The sequence below is a fragment of the Diabrotica undecimpunctata genome, chromosome 7, assembly GCF_040954645.1.
Source record: "Diabrotica undecimpunctata isolate CICGRU chromosome 7, icDiaUnde3, whole genome shotgun sequence".
In the NCBI taxonomy this organism is placed as follows: domain Eukaryota; kingdom Metazoa; phylum Arthropoda; class Insecta; order Coleoptera; family Chrysomelidae; genus Diabrotica; species Diabrotica undecimpunctata.
Window position 1 is genome coordinate 149,223,197 of NC_092809.1, and position 6,774 is coordinate 149,229,970.

The window sequence follows — 6,774 nt, forward strand, 5'->3', positions numbered from 1 at the left end:
GAAGAATGCATTGGTCAAGTGTCTTTCGTTTCATAGCTATCGGGATGTTGCTCTTAAAGATGTCTCTTAGTGAACCATACGCCGCCCAAGCAAGAGTTATTCGTCGTTGAAATTCGCAGGTCTGGTTGTCCTTGCCTATTCTGATTTCATGACCAAGATACAGTGTGGCGCACCGAAAACGAAACAGAGGCATTTGCTGGCAGATGATTCCTTTTTTGAAAAAACGCTCGGACCCGTCGATTTTGTTTTCGAGGGGGACACAAAATTGGCATAAAATCACTTTAACATTTGCAGCCCCTTAAGCGGGGGTGGCATCATCCCTAAAATCTTAAATCAAAAGGGGGGTCGAATGATCCATTATTTGAAAAGTCTTTCAACTCCCTTTATAATGATGTAAAATTCATGTATTCAATTTAGTAGTTTTGGAGATTTATTGATTTAAAGTTTAAAGTAGACTTTAATAGGTACATCAAATTAGTTTGTACTTTTTTCAGAAGAAATTTGAGTAAAAGCATTTTCTTGATAAGTAAATGCTTTTATTTACTACGCCCATGGTTTATTAATAATAAAAATAGCAATTGAAGTGTCCTTTATGACAAAAAAAGTTGTTTCTTGAAGAAAGATAAGTAGAGAATGCCACGTACTTATTTTAAATAGGAAATAGTACATTAGTTTGCGATTGATTTGACCAATCTTTGTTGTTAAAATATCATTTATTGCTTTATACATAAATTAACTATGGTATATTCCACGGCAGAAAGGGTTGAAATTATTGAAATATTTTTCGGAAATAATCAGTGCGCTAATAGAACAGCACAAATTTTTAATGAGCGACATGAGAACAATAATGTGCACCGAAAATATGTTCTAGAACTTGTAGCTAAATTTCGGGAAACTGGATCAGTCGCCAATAAAAAACGTAATATTGAAAATCCTATAAGGAACGAAGCAACAGAAGTGGAGGTTTTAAGGCAAGTTATTGTAGATCCTACATTAAGTACCCGCAAATTGCAAACTTTGTGTGGTGTTAGTCGACGTACTATCCAACGGATTCTAAAGGCCCATAATTTTCATCCGTATAAAATTCACCTTGTACAAGAACTTAATGAAGACGATTTTGATAAGCGATTAGAATTTTGTGAAGTTATGAGTGAACGAATTACAAACGATGAACAATTTTTATTTAACATTTGCTTTTCCGACGAATGTTCCTTTTTTTTAAATGGCGAAGTAAATCGTCATAATTGTCGATATTGGTCGGACTCTAATCCCAGAATTTACCATGAGGTACACACATAGCAGCCACAAAAATTAAATGTTTGGGCTGGCATTTTTGGCGATCATTTGGTTGGTCCTTTTTTCTTACCTGGAAATTTGACTGGTGAAATCTATTTGGAATTACTGCAAAATGCCATAGATCCTGCGCTAACAGATATAATTGAAAATCAGAATGATGGTCGATACGTTGAGAATATGTTCATGTTCCAACAGGATGGTGCCCCACCACATTACGCATTAAGAGTTCGGCATTATTTAGATCAGACCTTTCCAGGTCAATGAATTGGTAGAAGAGGTGCCGTTGAATGGCCCCCAAGATCGCCACATTTATCACCTTTGGATTTCTTTTTGTGGGGTTACTTAAAAAGCAAAATCTATGCTACTCAGCCAACATCCTTAGAAGATTTACGATAAAGAATTGTAAATGAGTGCCATCAAATTACTCCTCAAATATTGCAAAATGTCCGGCAACGTTTTCAGCAAAATCTTTATTATTGCATGGAAAGTAATGGTGGTCATTTTCAACATTTACTCGGCTGACAGGTCAGTTCATTCTTTATTTTTTAACAACTTTGCTGCTATGTATTGATCTCTTCTTACGATGATATATTTAAACTTTAAATCAATAAATCTCCAAAACTACTGAATTGAAGTACATGAATTTTACATCATTGTAAAGGAAGTTGAAAGACCTTTTAAATGATGGATCATTCGACCCCCCTTTCCATTTAAGATTTTAGGGATGGTGCCACCCCCGCTTAGGGGGCTGCAAATGTTAATGTGATTTTATGCCAATTTTATTTACCCCTCGATAACAAAATCGACGGGTCCAAGCGTTTTTTTTAAAAAGGAATCATCTGCCAGTAAATGCATCTGTTTCGTTTTCGGTGCGCCACCCTGTATATGTACTTTTCTGTCAATTTTACCACTTGATTTTGAATGAATAAGTATTCGCTGGAAACTAACTTTGTCATAAATTTGGTCTTACTGATGTTCATTTTTAGACCTATTGTTGAAGATACGTTTTCTAATTCTTGTACCATTTGTTGTGCTTCACCCAGATGTTCGGTAATAAGTACTATGTCGTCGGCAAAACGCAGATGATTGAGCATTTCTCCTTCTATTTTTATTCCTCTATTTTCACACTTTAGCATTTTAAAGGCGTACTCAAGGACGGTTATAAATAATTTAGGTGAGGGAGTGTCTCACACCTCGCTTGATATGAATTTCTCTGGTGGTATCATGTAGTTTTACACGCATTGTGACGTCTTGGTATAATGTTTGTACTAGCTTTGTGAGCCGGTAATCTATTCTACTATTGTTCAGAGCAGTTATAATGCTGTCTAATTCCACAGTGTCGAAAGCTTTATGAAAATCTACAAAGATAAGTACCAGTGGTCTGTTATATTCTAGCGACTTTTCTATTAAGGTTTTTACTGTTTGTAGGTGATCGTTTGTTCCGAATTTTGAAAGGAAGCCAGCTTGTTCTCGGGGCTGGTAGAAATCTAACTTTTTCTCTAGTCTTGTCGTAATTATTCGGGTAAACATTTTATAAATGTGGTTTAATAAGCTGATTGGCATATAGCTTTCTAGGTGCGCCTTGTCTCCTTTCTTGTGTAGTAAAATTGTTACTGCATTGTTCCATGTTTTTGGTATGCCACAATCTGTTAGACAAAGGTTAAACAACATTTTTATATGGTTGAGAAAGGCACGTCCGCCCATCTTTATAGCTTTTATTACGACTCCATCTTCTCCTGGCGCTTTGTTGTTTTTCATCTTTTACACAGCGTCCTGATTTACGCTTTCATCGAAATAAAGAAACCCCACACATCATAAAAAATCCTGAAATACTCAACTACTATCGCTATGTTGATGACTGTCTAGTCTCCATATTAGGTAACTCCAACTCCGCTAATTAACTATTTTCTAAAATCAACCAAATCCATCTCAATATTAAGTTCACCATCGAACTTAAATAATTTCACTTAATTAAGTTTTTTGTTTTTACCATTACCAGATTAAATGACCAATTCAACTTCAGTATCTATGGGAAACCAAAATGTCACTCAAAGATGCAGCATTTTATAGTAACACTCATCGTTTACAGACCACTTCTCTATCCCAGTACAACAATAACAATGAACTCAAAATCCTTAAACAGATATCAGTTAACAACGGATATGATACGAACATCATCAGCAAACTTATCCATAAAAAACAACTCAGATTCGTACAAGAAACTGCGTTCCCCAGAGATCTAATCATCACACTTATTTACACTTCTAGACCTTACTATCATGAGAGTCTTTCTGGAGACATTAGAAATCTTATCGAACAAAAAGCGTTGGTCTTAATAATTCGTAAAATTCGTTCTTCCTATCTTTTAGAATATAGTGAGATTGAACCATTGACCTTTCAGTATAATACATTATATTAAACTAATTGATATAACATTGTAACGATTATTTTGCCTACCATATAGGGTATTATTATAGGGGGTTAAAAATTGGAGACAGAAATTATTGGGGTACAGATAGGGTAATCAAAATAAACGAAACTGTTGCAAACGGCTCTCAGGGCATATTTGAAGAACTGGGTCGTGGATAAGTAAATGAAACAATGGGATTGGATTGGAGCAACTACTAAATGAAATAAAGAGGTACTTATATGAGTCTCCTGGAACAGACAAAACACAAGAAGATCCTCTAGCCGAAAGAGAAAGGCTCATTTCTCAAAAAAAAAAGGATTTAGACACTTTTCCTTAAATAAATAAACAAATTGGTTCAGTAAAATATGTCCTATCCGTTTATAAACTCTAGAACTTGGATATACTACAAAACTTACAATTATTAATGGGCGACAATTTGTAGCAGAAATAAATTATTACAAATAAAAAAACAACTTTTTAAATGAAACCATGCATAGAAACCTTTAAAAAAAACAGAAACAAAATCTCAAATATGATTAGATATTTACCAAATGTCAAAAATAGTGCTAGCTGTCATATGTCAATAGTAAATCTTAAAACTGAGAACAAATAATATGACAGCAAGCTAGGCCACACCCTAAAATTTACAATTTTGATTATTACAATTTCTTAAATTGTTATGAAAGTAATTATTATTAGAAAAAATGTCTATTTTTTGTTTAAAAGTTCAAACAAAAAAAGTTACCTGAGTAATTTTCATTAAAATTTCTTTACTTTACATTTCTAAGGTTGAAACTCGAGATTCCAGTTTGAAATCCCTAAAGTATCCTTACATACTAGGTATCCATACAAATTGGATTTTTATATATAACCTGTTCATTTTTTAAGATTATTGCTTAATTTTTATCACATTTTTTAGTTTACCCCAAGATGTATTTTTCTAAAAGTAATTCATGAACCATAAATATTCTGTTATTGTGTTTTGATATCGACTTAAATCCTCTTTTTAGAAAAATCTGAATAAAAAACTAAAAGTCATTTATAAAAAAAAATAAATCTATCCAAAAGTTAACTCGTCAAGTTGTTGAAGTGCACAAAACTTTTGACGCAAGCTCATCATCGCGTCTAAAGTTAAATAGAAAATTTATACAATAGAGGTTGAAGACAGGAAAGTCAAGGAATGCCAAAATTTCTCACAAAACGATGAATTACTTTACATGCATTAGGAACATTATTCCCCTTCGAAAATCTGAATAGGAATACTACAAAGGATTAATCAAATCAGGCAAGGGTGTAAACCTACAGGGGAGGAAACCATTATGTAAAAACGTATACTTGGAACTTGGTATATATTTTTTTTATTTAAAAAAATTACAATCATTATGTGCAATACAATAAGTATAATGTTTATATTGAATTAGAACTGAATGAAGAACATGAATTTTCACTAAACTTCCCTATATTTAATTATATGCTGGAAATTCCCGGTTATTACAATTTCCTAAAAATTGCTATCTTCTTTTTAGTCTTTCTTCTTTAGTTGTTATAACTCAATAATATAAAATTTAAAGTTAGGTATACAGACCAGAAATCGATCTCCAGTGACGGCGAAAATATCTAGTTATTTTTAAAATACATTATCATCATCATCATCCAGCCCCATTTTCACATCCATTGTTGGATATAGGCCTCCTCCAAACGTCTCCAGTTCTCTCTATCTCTAGCTGCTGCAATCCAGTTTGTTTCTATTCTCTTTAGGTCGTCGGTCCATCGGGTGGGTGGTCTGCCTCGACTTCGCTTGTCGGCTCTTGGTCTCCACTCCAACATTCTCTTCGTCCATCTTCCGTCTTCCATTCTAGCAACATCCAGCCCACCTCCACTTTTGTTTATTGATCCGCAGTATAATATCGTCTACGCCAGTTCGTCGGCGTATCTCCTCATTTCTCACGCGATCTTTTAAGGTCAGACCCAGCGTTGATCTCTCCATTCGCCTTTGTGTTACCCTCAGTTTTTTGGCAGTAGCTTTCGTTAAAGTTAGGGTTTCTGCTCCGTAGGTCAAGACTGGTAAGATGCATTGGTTAAATGCCTTCCTTTTCAGGTGAATTGGGGTATTTGTTTTAAAAATGTCTCTCATCCTTCCATATGACGCCCATCCCAACGTGATTTGTCTATTTAGCTCGCAGGTTTGGTTGTCTCTGGTTATTCTAATTTCATGACCCAAGTATGTGTATTTATCGATTAATTCTACCTTGTTGTTATTGATCTGTATCTCTTCGCTGGGAACCATATTGGTCATCATTTTAGTTTTCTATGTAGAATATCTGACAGAAGCACGATATCGTCCGCAAAACGTTTAATCTTTCTCCATCGATGGATATTTCTTTCTGTTGCCATGTTAGTCTTTTAAATGCATACTCAAGAACGGTAATGAACAGCTTTGGTGACATGGTATCACCTTGCCTGACTCCCTTTTTTATCTTTATTTTATTAGTTGCTGAATGTAGACCTATGGTTGTTGTGGCATTTTCATATATATTTTTAACTATATTACAATATCTGTGGTCGACCCTGCAATCTTGTAGTGCTCTTAAAATGGACGGTAGTTCCACTGTATCAAACGCCTTTTTAAAGTCTACAAATATCAATGCCAAGGGACGGTTATATTCGTTAGTTTTTTCTATCAGGGTTTTAAGGCACTGCAGGTTATCGTTTGTGTCGTAATTAGGGCGGAAACCGGCTTGTTCCCGAGGTTGGTAAAAATCCAGCTTTGTCTCTAATCTGTTCGTTATTATTCGGGTGTATAATTTATAAAGATGGTTAAGGAGACTGATTGGTCTGCTATATCTCCCTTCTTGTGTAAGAGTAGAGTTATTGAATTATTCCACTTTGTTGGGATATTTTGATTCCATAGGCATAGATTAAAGAGCTTTTGAATTTTGGCTATCAGTACTGAGCCTCCTATCTTTATCGCTTCCGTGACGACACCGTCCTCCCCCGGAGCTTTGTTATTCTTCATCTTTTCTAGAGGCTTGTAAATTTCGTCCAAGGAGATTTCTGGGATATCTTCG